Source organism: Streptopelia decaocto (assembly GCF_964273445.1).
Source record: "Streptopelia decaocto genome assembly, chromosome: 13".
NCBI lineage: Eukaryota > Metazoa > Chordata > Aves > Columbiformes > Columbidae > Streptopelia > Streptopelia decaocto.
The window spans coordinates 911664-932256 of record NC_138668.1 but is presented as its reverse complement, the minus strand read 5'-3'; the positions used below and the strand labels follow the sequence as shown (position 1 = coordinate 932256).

The following is a 20593-nucleotide window of genomic DNA, read 5'->3' as shown; positions in this document are numbered from 1 at the left end:
ATCGAGTGTTTTTCTAAGAACAGAAGTATAAGCTCAGTGAATAGGTTGTAAGTGGTATGAAATGGGCAGCCGGTTAAAGCCGAAAGCACTTGTACCCGCTTCCCTCTTCATTACATTTTTGTGTAATAAAGACTGCAAAAGTGCAATAGCCTGACAATTCACTTGATTAAAAGTGACATTGTAAATACAGTCAAAGGCAATTTGTATTAGAAGCTATTTTTGATAAGAAGGTTGTCATCTGTAATGTTATTAGCCTTTACGAGATGAAAGACAATGAAACCCTCATCTGCATATAATCCAGCTTAGTATTTTTTAATAAGGTCTTGTGTATTATGCAACCGTGGGGTTTGATTTGCACAGATGGAACCAGGAGCTGGAACATTTTCCAAAAATGCAAATGTAAGGTTTGTATTTGGAGCTGGTATCACTTTCATTCCAACAGCATCCATGTGGACAGGGAGATGTAAAACAGAGGTAAAACAATGCATCCGTGGGCTATTTAATGACCTCAGGCCGTGCTGGAGTCTCCCGCAGATTTCAGCGTCCCTCTCATGGCACAGGAGTTAGTGAACCAAGAGACCAAATCTATATTGCCATCCCCAAGACTATGGTCATGTTTATTAGTCCAAGGACATTTTTTCCAACTGTCAGCAATTCTAATCAAATTGGGAAATACTAAAACCCAGCTAATGGACCTGACATTGGTTCTCATGGCTGAGAAAGGCATTGCAAAGTCCCTCTTGGTCCTTCTGCCGGGCTGACGTGGCTGAGGTGAAGGGCACAAACCCTTCCTCCCGCCAGGACTATCGGACGATTGTGTTGGGGTTTTGCGCTCTGGAGGCACAGGGCACACTCAGGGCTTCAGACTTCCACACCAGCCACGGAAAACAATCCCATTTCCCATGGCATAGCAGGTTGCTTACTCTGGAACAATTTCTTGAATAGACTCAATGTCGTTTCTCCACTCCCTGAAGAAAACAGTCTGGGAAATTAATAGTATATAAATATGTAATAAAAATAAAAGGAAAATAAAAGGCAAACAAAAGAGCTTCATTTGTTATGTTTGAATAGGTAAGCCAACATCTAAAAGATACTCAAGAAACAGGTCTACAAATCCGTGAGAACCACTGTTACACCGTTTCACGGCTCTAATCACGCGTCAGAAGGGGCGGTTGTGTTCCCGTTGCCGTTCCCTCGGGGTGCCTGTCTCAGCGGGCAGGGGGCCGTGGGGGTCCCGCACAGAGCCGCAGTGTTCGAGTCCTCAGGGGAAAGAGGGAAACGTGTTTGGTTCCTCCCCAAGGCTGCACCCCAGAGGCTGTTCTGCGAGAGGGACATGGAGGCCAGGACTCCAGCCTCCTCATGGAGAAACTGATTTTTCTTAGACTGTGTTATTACTCAGATGACGATCCCTTGGTGAAATATATCTATAGAAATCGGTTTGGAAAGATTCCTCACTACACAGATTTGTTGTGAGGCACCATTCCCGTTTCTTTTATTCTCCTGCTCTTTCGCTCTTCATGAACCTGCCAGCGCCTGCAGCAATGGGGCTGGACCTGGGGCCCCTCAGCCCTGCCTGCTCGAACCAAGAAATGAACGAGACATGGGAACTCTCATTTCCTTGTCCCTGTCCTCTCCACGTGCTCCTCGCACATCAGCGCTGGCCTGTGCAAGTGCCAGTGGCTGCAGGGGAATCGGGCACAAGAATGTGCAAGTTTAGGTATGAGCTTAGTAGGACGTTGGGGAATGGCAAATTCAGCAATGCGGGATGAAGCAAATAAAAACGAGCAAATAAAGACAGACGGAAAGGGGAGCAATGCTCTGTGCTAAATAGGCACTTAAAATGAGTGGGGGAAAATACAGGTATTACTGAGCAGCTGCTGCTGGGTTACAAATGCAGCGTCCCCAGAGAACAGCAACGCGCGCCTCTTCAGTACCAGATTCCAACATCACCACCTGCTGCGGTCAGGGAGGTTGAATTAAAACCTGAACTAGAGGGAAAAGGACTGCTTAGCATGCTCCGATTTCAAGGCACCGAGGGATAATATCCAAGTTGTGTCTGTTGGGCAGAGACCAGGAAAGAGAGTTTGTTGGCCAGACAGCATTAGCTCCTCAATTAAAATCCCAGGGGAGATGCCTCCAGACTTCGGGTTGAGCAGAGCAGCTTCAAAATGTCATTGCCCGTGGCTGCTGAAAGCCGCACGCTCCGCAAGCCGTCCCCGAATTCCTGCTCTGCTTTTATCTTGGGCTGGTTACTTCCTACCCCTGATACGAACATCGAAACACAGTGATAACAGCATGAGTTGGAATATATGTTGGGAATGCTCAAAGGGATAAAGGTGGGTTAGGAACTTGGCTGTGGGAGAAAAGCTGTGACAAGCAAGGGGATGCTGAAGCACCTGGGAGTGAAGGTGGCGGAATAAAGGACAGTGAGGAGGAATCAGGCTCTTTGCACCCAGAAGAGCTGATTGACAGCAAAGAGGATGGCACAGCGTGAATTGATAATAGAAGACCACAGAGAGACTGGATTAATGGCTGAGCAAGGCAACTCATTTTGAGGTTGTCACAAACACAAGATGGATAGGGCATGGAAATATTTACCAGTCAATGTATTATTTGGGGAAATTGTGAGGGAAGATAATAGACTATGGGAAGATAATTGATCAGAGGGGGCCAGAGAAGAGGAGGAATTGGAGTGCAGAAGTGGGAATTAATAGGTTTGGGAGGCAGGAAGAGTTGGAAGGACGTGGAGTAAGAGGAGAAGGTACCTGGGAGCAGCATGGTCAGACAACCAACAGAAAGACGATATTTGGGAGCAAAACCAGTAATGGGCAAATAACTGATGATGGAAGAAGGAAAAATGATAAATGCATGAACTGGCATTAAAGTGTGGAAGGTAGAAAGTGGAGGGTGGAGCTTGGAGGATATAGCAGAAGATTTTATCAAAAGAAGGTGCACTTGGCGAAGGAGGCAAGAAGCTTGCTACAGAACGTTCTTCAGATCTGTTTGGTTTTATTTTTTAAGAAAAACAACAAAGCTAAATGGCAAAAATAACCTTTTAAATGTCATGGCTGTTCAAGAGCGTGGTTGAGGCGTTATGTGAAGAAAATACCATGCCCTTGTAAGGGTATTTGGAGGAATCTCAAAGGGACTCACACTGTGCAGGACAGTAGCTTGAGAGCGCTCCTGGAGGAGAAAAAATCTCTTCATTTTAAAATCTGGAACTGAAAAATGAGCAGCTTGCCCAGGTTTACAGGAGTACCTCCACACTGCAGCGCAGAACTGCTGGAAGGGAAGCTGGAAATGTTTATTCAAGGCTTATGAAAATTATGTTCCCTTGGAAGTTATTTATATTTAAACACTCAAAAATCATTAGTCACTTTGAAAAATCTTGGCTACTTTTTGTATACTACATTTTTCCTTGAGTACTTGTGCACTATGTTTCTGAGCCAAGGGCTTTTGGTATAAATCGAGTGGGTTCTAAATGAAAGCAGGATTATAAATACATGTAATTTATTGTGCATTTTACACTTTCTCTCTTCCCTTCCAACCTTTAGTCAAAACCATCTAAACCAGTGTGGGTTCTGTGCTCCAGTGGGACAGAGGGGGACTCTTGTAAAGAATCTTTGGCTCCTGGGTGGAATGATTCCTCGCGTTCCCACCGTTCCCCGGGTGTGTTTGCAGGCGGCGGCGCTGGGCGTCCCCATCGCTGCTCTTTGTGGGGCCAGCAGCTCTGAAGGCGGCGAATGACCCTACGCTGGAAAATCAGCGCCCATTCTCACTTCATGAATCTACAGCAGACAGTGAGTTCCTTCATGGCTTTTCTGTTTATTCCGTATATAATAAGGCTCTGTTGATTTTCGAAGCTCCCATTTATGGAGCCAGAGCACAACAAGATCTTTCTTGCAGCTCAGATCCCCCCTCTAAGGAGCGTGTTGTTTGCACTGGAAACTGCAAAAACAAAAGTGTCTCCCAAATTAGTACCTGTAGGGGAGGAATGCCGATCCTGCCCCCGCTCCGCAGCCTCCAGCCAAGCTCTGGGTGCGAGACGGCCATGGGGATGTTCTGTGTTCATTGGCTTTGCTGCTGCTTCGGTTGGTTGGGTTGGTTTGGTTTGTTTTTTTCTGCCAGCTCAACCATCCTTTTATTTCACAGGCTGGGAAGCGGCACCAAGTAAATATCATCCAGTAGTGCTAGTAAGAAATTAAACAGCGAGAAAAATTAAGAAACACGCCCATTTATAAGCCGTACGAGGGTGAACACAGGCTTGTAGCACTCAGGTGTGCTGGATCTGTACCTTTAGATCTTCTCAGCCATTAAAAAACCACCCTCTTTCTCCTCATAATGAAGCTTCAGTTTTGAGAGTTAATGTACAGCTCGTGCGTACACCCAGACAGAAGCACATTACATTTTGATAACCATATGGTGCAACACGAATGGTAGTCAAGGATAAACATTTTAACAACCCAGAAATTAATTTAGTGTTGAGCTTGATCTAGATTCCAGTAAAGCTCAGTGTAAGCTTTTGCACTAGTGTTCGGGTCAGGTCTTTTGGGTCTTTCTGTGCTCTTTGTGTGTGACTTTTCAAAGGTCAGTGTAAGTGAGCACAAATAAGAGCCTTCAAGCATTGTCTCCCTTCAAATCTGCTTCCAAATAACCTTTTGGGATTTCAAGGTGTTTTTTTACTGCTTTGCTCTCCCTAAAACAATAATTAGATAATGCTCCGCTTGCACTTGTAATCTGTGCTGGCAAATAATGAATGGTGAGACCGACCATATATCTGCTGAAGTGAAAAATCTAGCATTGAAATTTAAGATAATGTACAGCAGATTATAGACTGGCTCTGATTCTAGCACAGTCTGTATTCTTTACAACCAGGAAAATAGTACTGGCTATCGAGAAAGCAGGTAATTTTTCCCTAGGTTTTGGAATACCAGTCATTTTCCAGATGACTTTAGATCCTTCTTAAGAACAAGGTCTAGTGATAAAAACACAGGACTTTAAAAACAAAAGAAAGGAGCATTGTACAAGTGAAATCAATTGCCAATAAAGAGGCGTTAGCTGGGTAAATATTACCAGCCATCTCCACTTAATGAAATGCTTTGCTAAGCACACGCAAGTACTTTTATAGACACTAGAATACCAGCTGACTTACGGGGGTGTATTTGGCGTTTCGTGTGTCCTGGGCTGAAGCGTGGTGTGCGAACTGAGCTGCTCTCTGTCCTGCCCTGAGCTCTGCCAATTCCTGTGTCTCTCAAACGACAGCTTCTGTTAATAGGCTGTATCTCCCTACTTACCGGTTCATCCTGAGTGTTGCAGAGCAGCGGCCTTTTCCCTAGAGATGCACATGCAGACGGTTGAGTTTTGGTGCTGCCGTGCTGTGTCTGGGCACCACCGTGCCGGTGTTTGTTGCGACGGCCACAGCACTGCCCTTCCCCTGCAGTACTGCTTGGACACAGGTTCCCTCTTTATTTTTGCCTCCTGTCTGTCGTTCAGTTTGTCTGGCCCTGTCTGCTCAGCCTCCTTAGACCAGAGCAGCAAGCCGAGCATTCAGAAGTGGTTGCTCTGGGCAGGAGCCAAATTTTTCACTAAGAAAGATCAATTTAAATGGATGTTCATCAGGGTTTAATGATCCTTGTTAGCTCTGCGCCAGGGGCAAGATTGTCTCATGACACCTCTGCGGGTATTATCACTATGTGGAGGAAAAAGCCAGCAGGACAGATCCTCATCCAGAACGGGAGTTTGCAGTCTGAGCGAGTCCTGGTTGTTAATCAGTTCACCTGTCTCCCTGCAGATAGGCTGCCACCTTTCACATATCTCAACCAATGACCTTCTGAACACCTCATGTTAATTCTTCTCTCTAAAGGGGATTCAAGTTTTATTATGGGCATTTATTGCCCCTGAGGATTTCCAGTTTATGTTACGGATGCTTGTAATCAAGCTGCGTGCTATCTTCCAGCTCAGTAACTGGCAGAATTTGCTGAGGCCGCCTCTTTTCGGAGAGCAGACAGTGCACCTACCACCCAAACACACGCACAAATTCGTTCCCAGTAGATCATAACCTGCAGTTTGGGGAGCCAGATTTTCTGCAGTAACTTCAGTGTGTAATTTCAAAATCAATGCACATTTTGAAAACCTGCACAGGTGCCCCAACAGGCCTCAGGAACCTCAGAAATCCCAGCCTTTAGTTTTGTGCTCGGTGTGGCCTGGCTTTGTGCAGCGTCCGATCAGGTGCTGAGACCCGTTGCTGTCAGAGCTGAATTCACGGGCGTTGTACAAGACGTTTGTGGCAGCGGGAAGTGTTGTGCTCCGCGTGCAAACACTCGTGGATTGAAGCCTCATCAAACGTGTCACAGATTGCTGGTGCTCTTGAACCTGTAAACTTTTCAAAGCTATTAATTTTTCTAATTTCCATATCTCTGCACCGTGGTCCCTAGAGCTCGCCTTCCTGCATCAGGGGTATGTTCAAAAGTGCATAAGTATAGAAATGGTCCATGGGAGCTGAGCACAGAAATGAGTGACTTTGAAACCTCTGCCTCCCACCTTCTCTGGGTGTTTCTGTACATCTTGCTGAGAGATGTCCTTTTTATCAAAAATAATCAACAGTTGGAAGTGCTCTGCTCTGATGTGGCTCTCCAGAGTGCTCTGTGGTACGAGATCGCCAGATTTCAAACAGCAGATGAATTTTCTGTGCCACTCAGTCCCAGCAGAGTTCACGTTTTACCCCCTAATCCTGACAGCACCATCCTCCCTCCCCAGTCTCTGCTGCCGCGATGGTGATCGCGGCATCGGGTGGGAACTCCTGCGACTTTGCGGGACTACAGCTGGTGTTTTTGGAAAGTTAAGTCAAGCCTTCATTTTTTGCCTTCATTTTTTCTTTGGTGAATACACCAGAATTCCTCATAATGAATGGGGGATGGGGTTTCCAGCTGTAATCTGAAAGCCGAGGGGGTCAGGGAGGACTGTCCTGGTGCAGAACCAGCGATGAGCTGCAGGACACCCGCCTGTGTGAGGGGCAGGGAGCACTCCCCAGGGCAAACTGCCCGAACGGGGCGATGGGGAAGCAGGAACATGTGTCCCCTGGCTTTGCAGGTTTATGGTGGTGGTCTCAGTCCTGGGACAGTCTCGAGACACTCAGTAGTTGTTTCCCCTGCCCTCCATCAGGCTCAAACAAACCCCAGGGCTCTGTGTGGTCGTTGATTCCAAGGGCAAGCTGTACTGGAACCCCGCAGCCTGTCAGGTCCCTTCCGAGGTGGCAGGTGACGTGTGGCTGTGCCTGGGCTGTCTGACAGCGCTGTCCCTGTGCCCACACTGCCCCGGGAGCTTGACTGCTGCTGGTAAATGAAAGGCAGTAAGAACCATACCCTGCCCTTTGAAGATACCACCAAGAAACTTCACTTAGCTCAAGCACAATGTAATGGAGTTGCCATTCCCAGAGATTACCCTCCAAATACGCCTTTCAGATGGTTGGAAAGTGCACTGCAGGAAAGTCACCGCAATGGCTTGGTAATAAACAGACGTTTCTCATCATATGTGAGAACAGGGAGGCTTAATTTCTCAGTGGTTAAATAGTAGCATTAGAGATGAGCTACTCGGTGATTTTATTTGCAGGGTGAATGAATTTCCAAATATATTTTTACTGAGGAAGAACTATCTCACCCTTACTGATAAATAAATGCAAATGTTGGAGTCATAATCTTCTTTAAGCAAATAATGCACAACAATTAAGTTTTAAATTATTGATGTTATAAAAGGCAGGAGAGCCGCCAGGCACAGGAGTTTCCATGGCTTCAATATCAAATCATGAAAAGTCCTTTTTTCCTCCTTTTTGTCAAGTGCATTATTAAAACACAATTCTTCATTTTGTTTCATCTTTTGAACTTTGGAGTCTATTTAAGCAAGGCCATTGGGGAAAAGTTAATTAAATTGGGGAAGTTAGCTGGCGTATTTACCATTTCAGGGGACACGCTGTATTTTCACAGCAAGAGGTGAACTGAGTTTGCATTGAGAAGAGCAACCTGTGCCAAGTCAGCCCTGAACGGCAACAAACCGCACAGCAAAACTTGGATTTGAAAAATACGTACATAGCTAGAGAGGTTTGTATTTTGAATTCATCTGCAAGACTTGTTTATTGTATAAATAGCTCTGAGAAGCCTATTTGGGATTGTTTCTGTGGGACAGCATTTCCTATACAAGGAAAAATAAAAAGTTTGGGGTATTATGGCTTTTTTTGTTTAGCATAGAATAACCGTAACAAGGCTCGAGAACTGGAAGCTGAAAGCACCAGGTTCAAAACAAAGTAGATGCTTTAGTTACACGACTGAGTACTGAGGAAAGGTCTCAACTCTGCATCTCTAGGTGTCTTCAAGTCTGTAATACGGGAGTCCAGACTGGGGGACCAAAGGCCCCTACCTGGGCACTGCGACCAGGACGTGTGCGGGATGGGAGGAATAATATGTAAAGATCAATGGTGGCAGCTGGAGGAGATGGGCGCTGGGTGCCGCAGGACGGCGGGGACTCTCCAGCTGCGTTTCCACAAGCCTGCAGACGTGCTGCTGCACACCCAGGGGCACATCCTGCCCGGGCGGTGTGAGCTGCCGGCTCTCGGCTGGCGGAGGCTCCGTGCCAGGGCTGTGGGCACAGCTACACAGCTCTGAGGAGAAACCAGTAACATGGTGAGAATCTTTAAGGTTTAATTTAGTAACTGTGCCGCAACCCCCATGGGGGTTTTGTCTGTTGGAGACTCTTATTTTTTCTTTATTTTTTTTTTTCATAAGTCTGCTAAATTATTTAAGGCCCGAATTTTAAAATTAGAAGATGTGGCATTAAAAAAGCAATGAATATTTTATGGAGGGTTCTGGGATTTCATGGCATCAAAATACATGTTGCAGCCTTAGAGGCTCCGGGATGGAGCCACAGAAGCCACTCGCTCCCTCCGTGTGACCCGCGGTGCCCATCGCGGCCACGGCGCGGAGCAGAGGGTCCCGTTGTCCCCAGGTTTCGGTAGCTTTGCTTTTTGGTGGTAGATGGGAAAGCAGTATTTTGTGTCAGTGGGTTTGCTCCATGTTTTGAGAGTGATTTTTAGAGGGCAAATGTGTGGCTTGTTTTATACAAGTGGGAGAGGCAAAAGCCGTTTGAGGCTGTTCCCAGCAGCACCAAAGCCGCTGGGGGGTGCAGGGGATGCTGGAGGGTGCGGGGGATGCTGGAGGGTGCGGGGGATGCTGGAGGGTGCGGGGGATGCTGGGGGGTCCGGGGAATGCTGGGGGGTCCGGGGGATGCTGGAGGGTCCGGGGGATGCTGGAGGGTGCGGGGGATGCTGGAGGGTGCGGGGGATGCTGGGGGCTCCGGGGGATGCTGGGGGGTCCGGGGGATGCTGGGGGGTCTGGGAGATGCTGAGGGGTCCAGGGGATGCTGGAGGGTCCGGGGGATGCTGGAGGGTCCGGGGGATGCTGGAGGAGCAGGAGCCTGCGCAGGAATTGCAGAAATGTGCAGTGCGGCTGGTAGGGACGGGGCCCTGGGAGGTTCCTCTGCAAAGAGGAGCAGCAGAAATGACACACGCGAGCCTTTCAGGGCCGGCCCGCAGGGATCCTGGAGGGGCACGTCTGAGCAGGCTGCTGCACTCTGTACCTTGGTGGGCTTCTCAGCAACCTTTCAAGTCAGACAAGATCTGCAGCGAGTACTAATGGCTGCAGTCAGGCTTTCTCCAGCGTAATTTACCCGTGTCTAAACGTATGTAAAATAAGTTCTGATGACACTTTTTCTTATGAATTAGCAGGTCTTGCTGACACAAATCAGGAACTCAATACAATATTCAGCAAGCGCATTAAATCTCCTTCTAACGTGCAGCATGCTGAGACACTCTTCGTTATTACCTTAAAGTACTCGAAGCTGGAGAAATGCCAGATTCTCCCCTCTGATGGAAACAACGACAAAGGCAGAAATAATTAGCTCTCCGCTACGCAACTAGCAGGGATGATGCTGTTCTTCAAAGCACGTTACTCTCCCTTTAGCTGCTATGCAGAAATCCTTGATAGTTAATCAGCTCTTTCTGATGCTGCAACACTAATAAATGCTGAGGAGTTGCATGTCATGCGTTGTGCAGACACTGCGACCTCAGCGTTGTCGCGATGGTTGTGCTGCAGCCGGGGTAGCAGCGCAGCCCCCTGATGATCTGCCTTCGCATGCAATGTCAAAGCAAGTCCTTGTCCTTAGATCTGAGAAAGCAAGAGCCCTTTGGGTTTTCCACAGTCTTTGACTAAAATAGTTGGGAAGGAAATATTTTCTGGCAAAGAGAGCCTCTTCTGATTCAGTGGGTTTCTAAAGGAGCTAAATTATCATGCTGAAATACAAACGGAAAGTTCTTCTCTTGAGGTTTACAAAAATCGGACTATTTTTCATTTAATTCCCTGTTTCATTATTATTTAGATCTACCTTTCCTGCGTTGGTCTCCAGGGCAGGACCCCCCGCTCTGCACAAGGCCGGTCTTGGGGGGACGCTCGGCCAAGCTCTGGTGGTTGTCCGGTGCTCACCTGCGGTTGCTGCTGCTGAACAGGCCCCCGGGATGGCCGCGCACCGTTCCTTCGCTTCTCAGGAGCGGGCCCTTAGGAAACACTGACGGCACTTCTGCTCCGAAGGTCTGATCCTGGAACGAGAACAATGTCTTGCTGAGAGGTGACCACTGAGTCAGGCAAGCTTGTGAACTCGTGAGCTGGGGGTGGGCGAGCACCTCGGGCTTAGCCGGGCTGGTCTGTGTGATGGCTGGGGCTGCTCTTGGGAATCCTTTGGTACTTAATGCCACAAATCAAAGCGTCGTTTCACAGAACCACAAAACAGTTCCCTTGAATACATCAGGAGGAAGAGTTAATTTTTCCTCACCAAATTACGTTGCAATTATAATCTGCACCAGAGAATAATTTATTCCTCCATTGCAATGCTGGAGATGCTTTCTCACTTTTACAGCATCAATTTTTCCTGCGATTGGCAAATACTGTAACAAAGAGCAGGAAATGGTTTCAAATGCGTCCATCCTACTGACACGGATTGTGATGAGAGTAGAAAGCGTGCCAGCATTAGCTCACATAGCTCTCTTAGCATAAGCCTAAGTGCCAAGCCATTTTAATTAATTATGTGCTAATAGTCTCTGGGCTGATGCAGTGTTCAGCATACTCCATGTGTATGAGTTAGACTCATCAGTTCTATTTTTCCTTTTTGGATAAAAATTAGTGGTAATCCTTCAATTCTGTGGAAGCCTTCTGTTGCAATCCAGAAGTCAATGCAGCATTCAGGCTTCATATGTGCTTTACCATTCCCTTAGGCCATTGTTTAGCTGGCAGTTTTAGGAAAGTTAAGCGCCATTAGCATCCCGTGTCCTGCTTTGGCACAACAAAGTCACTCCAGAGCTGCCATGGGTAAGGGTTACAACCGCTCTGGGGCACCGGGCAGCCAAACCAGGAGCACAGTGGCAGTCAGGATCCTAATAGCCAGAAATTAATACACAATACTTTTATTTTGACAGATAAGTTTTCAGGTTTGGGGTGTTATTAATGTCATCTCTTCACCTGTGGAATGGCTGTGTTGGTCTCTCAGCCGCAGGCTGATGAAAGTCCCTCGTTGCGCTGGATGGCGGGATGTCCTCTGTGGACCTTTTCACCATGAAACCAAATATTTGAGAAGTACCTGGGCCATGTGGAGAACCTTCCGTACGGTTAAGCGCACAGCTGGAAAACCAAAGCCTGCACGTGGTGCTGTGGAAAGTCCTGGCGCTGGGGGCGGTTGCTCTGGTGGGAAACAGTCCTGGGGAAGGCAGGTCACAAGTCAGGGCTGATCGGGAAGGCTCTGGGAATTTGCTGTCTGGCTTCTGTTTTAATTGTTGTTTAGCTGCAAACAGAGTGGATGGCGGATATCAAAATCAGGATCATTAAATGATGGCAAGTGCTAGTGAAGCTCCTACATAAGCAGAGGCATTCCAGTGCAACGGGCTTTAGAACCATGTCAGGTCCTATGAGATTGCACCTTAAAAGTGAGATAACGCTTTTCTCCCAGTTCCCCAAAGCACAGCTTTTTCAGGCTAAAATATCTCGTCTGTCCAGGCAGGAGAGCACTGTAATACTCAGGGTATTTGGTAATAACAGTAAATGTACAATGGTCACAGTTATTTTGATTATTCTCCCCATTAGTATTTATTCTGAAGAGGCAGATGGTAACTTTCTGTGCCGGTGCCGTAAGGGTGATGTTTGCTGTAACCCCATTACTATATGGTACTCGTAGCTTTCTCATGCAAGATCACATAGATACAACGCAAAAATAAATTTGAGCTCTTTTCTTTTGGCGGGCCCGCTTTTGGCTGTGAGAAAACACAGGTTAAAAATCTGCCTTCCTGATCCACATATGAGTTCCATATGAAAAAAGTCTCTGTTTTTAAGTTGCCCCTTTCCTCAAGGCTGCGCTCGGTCCGCTGGGTGCGCAGTGCTCACTGTTCACAGCACATACAGCTTCACACGGGCCGTTCCGTACAGGCAGGGACAGCATTGCCGGCGGGCCCACGAGCAGCCCCTGCCCGCTCACCGAGGAGCTGTGACTGCGGCTGAGGCCGCTCTCCTTGCAGCTCCAGACGGACACCAGTGGAGCAGGACGCTGCCTTTGGAAGCTTCTAGTGGCAAATACCCGGAGACCGCTATCCCTGTCAAAGGGATGGATGTTTCAACAGCTGGTCAGCCAATTTCACGCTGAAATTAAAGTTGTCAGTCATCAGGTGGCCTGCTTGGTAGATAAGTGATATTACAGTTTCACATGCCCATCCTTTTTCCACTGGTCGGAGTTTGGTGCAGAGTCCTTGCTGGCATGCCACTGACACATGAAATGTAGCAATTATTGCTAGGATTTTTATTCTCAAGGTTTCTTGGCACATTGAGCTCAGATTCCCATTTGCTTGGTTTAATACATGTAAACAATCCAATTTTTCATCAGTTCTGCTCAGGAGCTCATCAGTGACTGCATATGGGTGTAATCAAGTAAGCAGCGTTTCCTAAATTCAAAGCTTAGTTCTTTCATTTCCATCAGTTCTCACTTGTTTTTAAATTTCCTAGAGCAGCTCCACATTTTGAAATAGCTTTAGCCGGGATTCCTGTTTGTTTTGCTCTTATCGATAACATTTCAGTTCTGTTTTACTGCTTGAAGCGTAATTCTTCTTTCCCCACATAATTTCTTTGCAAAGATGGACAGAAACGGTCCCGTGCCATGCTGAAATACTCCACCTCATTTATACAAGATAAATCTTGCTCCTAAACAGTTCTGAAGAACATATTCATTATATAATATCTACTGAATTTGTCATTCAACTCATTGTTATTTCATCTTTCATCATTCTGCTGTTCTCTGTACGCATGTACTGCAAAAGCGGGGAAAAGTAACAGCTGTCATCAGCTTCTCTACAGGGATCTCCCTCATCTGGACCCAAGTGCTTTGTGGTGACTATTAAGAGATATCTCACAACTTACATATTATCTGTTCTATTGCAATGGTGGAGTCTTCTGCAGTTTCACTTTTTTCCTTGCTTGGGACAGTGTCTCCCCATTTTTACTTATTTTCTTGGCTTTGAGGTGCTTGAAATTCTGCTTCTGCCAGCAGAACATAAAAACGGAGTTAGAAAAAGAGCTCCAGTTCCTCCTGTCCTGCAGGATCGGACCCTTCAGCTTGCTTCAGTCATTGTTTATTTCCCTCTGACTCCTCATCAGATCTCACTGCTCACTCGTGTTACGTGCCGCGTGCTTTACTGCGCGGGACTGTCGTTCCGAGGGTCGCTTACAGTAGCAGGCAGGAAATCATGTTCTCCCCACAACGTTCAGAGTGTCCAGCTCCAAAAGGTCATGGTAGGAAAGTCTGTGTGAGGAAGTACAATAAAGGAGTGGAAAATACCAAACGAGTGTCGCCGGTTTGCGGAGGCCACACAAGAAGAGTCATCCCTGGTGCTCTGGAGATGGAGGAGGAAGTAATCCCCCTGGCTCATGAGTTTCCGGATTAAGCAAGAAGAGGGTTGTGTCACTTACTTATCAAAATACAAAACGAGCTTGTACGTTTCAAACTGCTCGTTTTCACCGGTCAGTCCAAGGCCCTGACTGAGCAAAGCAGCAAAGCTGCCGTCATTGTCTCCCAGCCAGCCTCGCCACCCCAGGTACAACACGGCGTCCCGAGAGCACGGCTCTAACACACCTGCATTTGCTACCATCAGAAAAGAAAACAACCTGAGCCCTTTGACTGCTGCTTAAAATAACTGCAAAGGGCTTCTCACATGGAGAATTAATGGGGGGGAGCACTGAAACCAAACGGAAATGTGTTTTGAGAGTCCTCATCTGAGAGATGTGGCTGTGTCGCAGCATTATAACCATGGCAGAGCCTTTACTGTGATGTTCTAGAGGTCAGATGGAAAACTCTGGTTTGCCTCTTTAATCTTATGTTTATAATTTGATAGCAAAGCATTTTTTGAGCAATTTGTCGTTGCAGTGATTTGTTACTTGAGCGATTGTACATATAAGTAATTGTTTGAGTGCTGTATTAAGGAAAAAAAATAATATAGTCTACACAGCAACATGGTTGAAAATCCTTTTGCAGTAATACATTGACATAGCATTTATAATATCGGATGAGCTCATCACGTAAAAATGGTAACGTCCATGTAGAAAACTACTAATGTTTTATGCTATTTCTTTCCCAGTCATTATGCACCTGTTGTCTTAGACTGCAGTTATTTGTTTAGTAACTGTAGCTGTAAAGGCACCTTTATGGACTGTTAGTACAACTAGAGCTTTTATCTATTTATGCTATCTCATAGCAATAGGCTAAGGCAGACTTTTTTTAATTGGCCCTCCTCACCTTTAGCTATGGAAAATGTTAATTAGAAGAACTGGTGAGCAGCACAGTGGAAACTTCTTACAAACAAACTGGAAAGAAATGTGACCTTAACGAAACGGAAGCTGGAAGCATTAGGCACCCTGTGAATAGTTTGGGTTTACGGTTCCTGAAAGGGGAAGAACGGGTTGCAGTCCCTGAGTATTGTCATGGCCAAAACTGCTCAGGAACGTCGCAAGTGAAGGAGCTTCCCGTGAACGCCCCGAGCTCCCGGGAGCGCTGCAGCTGCTCCACGTGCGGCCACCGGGGTCCGCGAGCTGCGAGTGCAGCGACCGCTGCTGCAGGCAAAGGCTTTGAAAGGCCTTGGGACCAGAAGGTGCTGCTGCAACACGGACAACACTTAAACAACATTAGAGAGTGTAAATGCATTAATACAGTGTAGGTTTCAAATGTGACAGCGTAAGGCGGACCCAATCTAGCCATGGTAAATCACTCAGGGCAGCGGTGGCTGAGGTCTCTAAATGGGTCCAAACCCCAGAGCACAGCGATAAGAGCTGCGGCGCTTCTGATCTTATCGGTGCCATAAATGTGACCTCTCGCCATGCAGGTTTGCATTGTTCGCAGCCAAGTGTGTGAGCAGGAGAGAGGATATTTATTTAATGGAGATTAAAAGTCTTATTGTTTTACTGCTTTGTTGAAGAAAAAGCACAGAGAATTGTTTCCTAGGACTGTGCTACAGACGCGGTTTGATCACACTGATAGCTGGTTTTAGTGGTTGCTTGTAGCTGCTGGGACTCTTTCAAAACCCGCTCCTGCCCCACACCGTCTGTTGAGAAAGGAGCCTGTTCTCCTGCTCCGAGCAGCTCTCCTCTCTCTGAGCTCTCTTGCTGCGTCATTTAACAAATTAATTATTGTCCTGAGCAAAAAAATATATTAAACGGGATTTTGAGTTGTGTGATTTTAACCACTTTGTTAAAAACAAGCAAACAGGCGGCTCTGACCCGCGGCTGCGTTCCCCAGACCTCCCCTCCCCAGCGCCGCCGCGTTTCACCCCGAGAAATCAGACCAAATAGAAGTTCAATTGGTTTGCGATGAGTTGCAGCGAGGTAGCGCTGTCCGTTTAATTAGCTCCCAACTCCAGACTCGAAGCTTCTGACCAAGGGGCTCGGAAGCCGAGGGTTGGGGCACTAAAAGCAGTGGCGGCAGAGCTGTTGCTGGCAGGGCTGGTGGCGTTCGGCACGGGCAGCCGGGAATCAGCTGGAAAAGGTTACAGGTGTGAACCTGGGCCTTGTGCACATTGCATCCAGCCACAGGCACCTCTGTGCACGGCAGAGGAGGGCGAATCATTAGTAATTTGTATTTGATTTATTTTCTTCCTTTTCTCTCCCTGGCCACCTGAAAGTCTACTGAGCAGGTGATGATCTGGAGATGAGTCGTTCAGTAGGCAAACCCTTCTGCTCACAGGTTTTGTGCTGCAGCTTATGGTACGTAGATCATTTGCAGTATTTGTTGTTCAAGTTTATAACTGTTTTTATTGGCCTTTTAAGTCTCGGGCAATATTAAGACACCCTCACTGGCAGGACAGTAAATGTATAAATCAGATGTTTACCATGATGAATCAACTGTTATGACTTTCTAAAGCTTTGTTTTCTGAAAATATTTGCTCTCTTTGTCTAAACGTATTGTTCGTGCCAACACGTTCCCTGAGAAGTTTGCAAAAACACCAAAGACAAAACAGATACAAAGGAAGAAACACATGGTTTTAAATGGGAGTCTCATTATTCTAAAAACGTTTATATGTTTAAGTCTCCAAATATGAGCAATTGTTTCATTTTACTGAGACAGACTTGCAGCCAAACTAGGCTTGACATGAATTAGTAAGAAAGACCCTCTGAAATCTGCTGCTACAGGAAAAACATGTTGCTGTATCCAAAACATCCAGAGGGGAATTATGCAGAGATTACTCATCACCGGAGCAAAGGCTTAATTGCAAGTTCCCAGCACTGATTTACGTCTGGGCCGCAGCACCGGCTTCTCTTGCTGTGCACGTTCCCTTGAGCACCAGGAAAAGGCTTTTGCCTCCCCTGCCGCTGGTGTTGGCCGGGACTGGAGTCCGACTGCACCCACGATGAACGTGTTTGGATCCGTGAGGTGAGCGCCCCGAGGGAGGTCCCGGCATTACAGCCCAGGCTGGTGAGCAGCAGGAACGGAGCCCCGACCCCACAGCCGGGCCGCACGCTCCCCGCTCGGCTGCGCCTTCGTTGGCCGAGCCCGCGACGGCTGCTCTGCTGGGTGGGAGTGAGCCGAACGGCTCGAGCTCCTGCACGGAGGCGATTCGGGTGATTCGGGTGATTCGGGTGATTCGGGATGTTGCTCTGCTGCACGCCTGCTGTGACCTTTCCAATCCCAACCCACAGCACCCGCTTCTGGAACACACTAAAAACTGTAATTAAAAACAATGCTCTCACCTCTGTGGTAAGGGTCTGGAAATACGGCATGGAGGTATGTGGATGGCTGAGAAACTTAGAAATAATAATCTAAAATCGAATTAAAGGAACCACAGACTGTGTTAGTCTTAAAAATTTCATGACTTCAAAAGAGACTTGGTGATGGTCAAATACTGGAAGCAAAGGTTCCTGCTCTGCTCGTTTGCTTTTCTGGCAGTTGGTGTTGACAACAAGCGCATGAAGTTGTACGTAATTTTAGAAAAATAAGCAAAACATAATTTAGTATGTTCTGTAGCTTCTATTGACTATTTCTCAGCTCAAAAACAAGCTATAAAGGAGTTACTGCACTTTCTACAGAGGCAAGGCCATTGTCTGTGCTCCGTGCCGCTGGAACCGCTCCACCGCCCTGCTGCGGCCCGGCTGACTCACGCTCTGTCTGCAAAAGGAGAGTCTCACATCTTTATTGCCTCCACCTCGGTTTAACTGTTGGCACACGGCTCCAGGAGCTGCTCAGGGAATCCTCGTCTGCCTCGTGATCCTGGCGGGTGACGTTATGGGCTTTGTGCCCTGGTTCTCCCTGCTCCGCCTGACCCAGGATCCACAGGTGACAGCACGGGGACACCTGCACACACGGCACAGAGGGGAAGATGGCAGTGGCCACGTGCAAGGTTGTGTAAAGCAAAACACCAGCAGGGGATGGCGAGGGGGTGTTGAACAGCCTGGCCCCAGCGGCCGGACGGAGCTCCCTGGGGCGGGAACGAGCGGCTCTCCCGGGAAGGGCCGGGTGCTCCGGGGGCCCGGAGCCTGTGGGAAGGGCCGGGTGCTCCGGGGGCCCGGAGCCTGTGGGAAGGGCCGGGTGCTCCGGGGGCCCGGAGCCTGTGGGAAGGGCCGGGTGCTCCGGGGGCCCGGAGCCTGTGGGAAGGGCTGGGTGCTCCGGGGGCCCGGAGCCTGTCCCTGTGTGCTGAGGGGCGGGGGCCGGGACACCCTGGGGCGAGAGTGGCAGCGGGAGAAAAGAGCAAGTGAAGTGGAAACAAAACTGAGGAAGGACGCTCAGAGAGGGAGAAAGGACGGCAGTGCTGTCAGGAGCAGCGGCCCGGGATACCCATCCTCCCTGTGCAAGTTGGAGGCATCCGATAGCACACACGAAGTGAATTAAAGCAATGTCTTTGTGCTCTGTCCTGTGTCCTCTAACAGGTGTATGAGAGACCTGCGTGTTTGGGGTTGTCAGCCCAAGGAGCCTTCACTTCCCGTCCATTTCTGCCTAAGGGAGCCCCCAGCAGCGCCCGTCCCGCTGCCATCGCGCCTGTTCGCGGCTCCGGCAGCTCCAGGGCACTGAGGACGGCGGAGCCAGGCTGCCCGGACGCCCACCGCGCCGTGAGTCACCTCCCCAAGGCGGCTGATGGAAAAGGTTCTGGCGGGGTTGCTCTGTATGACGGGCATTTCTATTTAGAGAGTTCACGGGCTGGGTTCTGCCGTGTTGCACAAGCGTTGCTGAAAAAAACGGTGTGGGGCTGGTGAGAGACTGCAGAGCAAGTGAGACTTTCTGCACATGCTCCAGAAGGGGCTGGGTGGCACATGCCTTTCTCTCCTACGTTGTGCAATGGCCCATTTTGCCTATTTTTGGGGAAACAGCGGGGGGCTTCTTTTCCCCAAGTATGTGAATAATTAAATCCATTTCAGTATTTCAAAGAGATTGCTAAACACTTTAATCAAGACAGCCAGAAGAGCAAGCTTGCTTGGGGTGATGCTACAGTGGGTTGCAGCTATATGGGTGGAATAGAAGGGCCTGACTCGGGTCTGTACCAAGAACTGTCTCAGTCTCCCCGAGGGGAGCTGGTCGGGCTCTCCGACGTGCTCAGGCCTGGCTGCCCCAGGTCCTCTTAGCGAAGGTTTCTGGTTTGTGGCGCCGCCGTTCAGCGTCGCTGTGCTGGGCCCCTGTCGGCCACCCGGAGCCGCCGGGCACGACCGCGGCCTCGCGCCTTACAGAAACGGGGCTTTTGTTTGCACCGGTGCATTAGAGGTCCCAGCGCCCCAGGGTGTCCTGCAGGCCGAGTGGTGGTGGTGCCTGTGAAGTGTCACGGTGCAGAACGTAAGGATATTGCCAGTATATTTGGGTTTATTTTGTCATGGACTCTGCTCCATGTATTGCTGAAGGATGAACTAAGGATCAAAATATTCAATGACAGCTTTTAAAACTATTTCTGTGGAAATTGCTATGAACTTATTGGTTTTATGAGGCTTTCTCCTGGCTCTGTGCTTTGTTTGTGGGTTTTTGTGGTATGGGGCTGCCCCCCTTGTCCTGCTTTGTGAGTCTGGGAGCCCTGACTGTGCTTCCAGACTTGTTGATGCAATATGACTTACAGGGCTTCATTCTGAAGAGCCGTTATTGATTTGTCGCTTAGGACAGAAATGATAAGCTGTCCTTCTTATAGCCAAGACCCTTCTGGCCCTCCAGCCTCAGCGCAGCATCTGCTGCCCTCGCATCTGCAGAAGTTTAATGTCTTTTTGGAGAAGAGAATTGGGGTTTCCAGGTCAAAGCTCATTATTTCAACAGGAGGTGAAAACAAAATGTGAGTTCCTTAGGACTGGGATTTCTGTTGTTAACTTGTCCATGACTCTGGGTGCAGCAAGTCCTTGCTCTGCAGGTGGGGACCTGAATCATCACCAAATAACTAAGGGGCCGTGGACTGCAAGACAGTGGAGTCACGTCTAAAGGCCTCGGCTGTGTCTGCGCTGTCCTGCTTCCTCGGGTCTGTCCTCAGAAACGATGGTTCCCAGCGGAGGAGCCGACGGTCCCGGCGGGGACACGGCGCTGGAGCCCAGGGAGCACCGAGCCAGACCAGCTTCCCCAGGCGCTGCAGGTGAGGTGTCTGGTGGAAACGAGCTCCTTAGGATGTGTTTACGGTGTCACACCAATCAAAGCAAGAGATGATGTGACTTTTTTTATTTGGACAAAAACTATTTGAGCCAAATTTAAAAAACAGTTTCACACAGAGAACTGGTCAAAACTTGGAAAGAAAACACAGTATTTTAGTCCTTTTTTGTCCAGTCCAAATAGCCCATTTTTAAATTTATTTCCCCCCCCCCCCCAGAGGATCAAACAAGCCAAAAGCGTCTCAGCTTGGGGCTGAGCGAGAAATCTTTGATTGGCCCCAAATGACGGTGTTTGTTGTTCAGCGTTTTGTTTCCTGAGGCCAGCAGCACAATCACTGGGCGTCAGTCACAGAACCTCAGCCCTGTGCCCGTGTGCGGTCTGACCCCCCCGCGCCCCCGCCCGCTCTGTCACATGCGGGACCCCCGCTCGG

The 20593-nt window shown here is 48.4% G+C and overlaps 1 protein-coding gene and 1 long non-coding RNA gene across 2 annotated transcripts in view; both read left to right on the top strand.

Moving 5' to 3' along the window:
* The first annotated feature begins 18268 nt into the window (after positions 1-18268).
* Positions 18269-20024, top strand: LOC309445576. Its single transcript, XR_014185307.1, has 3 exons — positions 18269-18662; positions 19691-19858; positions 19934-20024. It is a non-coding gene; the product is annotated as an uncharacterized lncRNA (long non-coding RNA).
* Positions 20025-20083: 59 nt separating this feature from the next.
* Positions 20084-20593, top strand: part of LOC309445534 (uncharacterized protein) — a 29515-nt gene continuing 29005 nt past the window's right edge. Inside the window, exon 1 of the mRNA XM_082064423.1 lies at positions 20084-20149. The gene's annotated coding sequence lies outside the window, so the exon portion shown is untranslated. The remainder of the gene's footprint in view (positions 20150-20593) is intronic.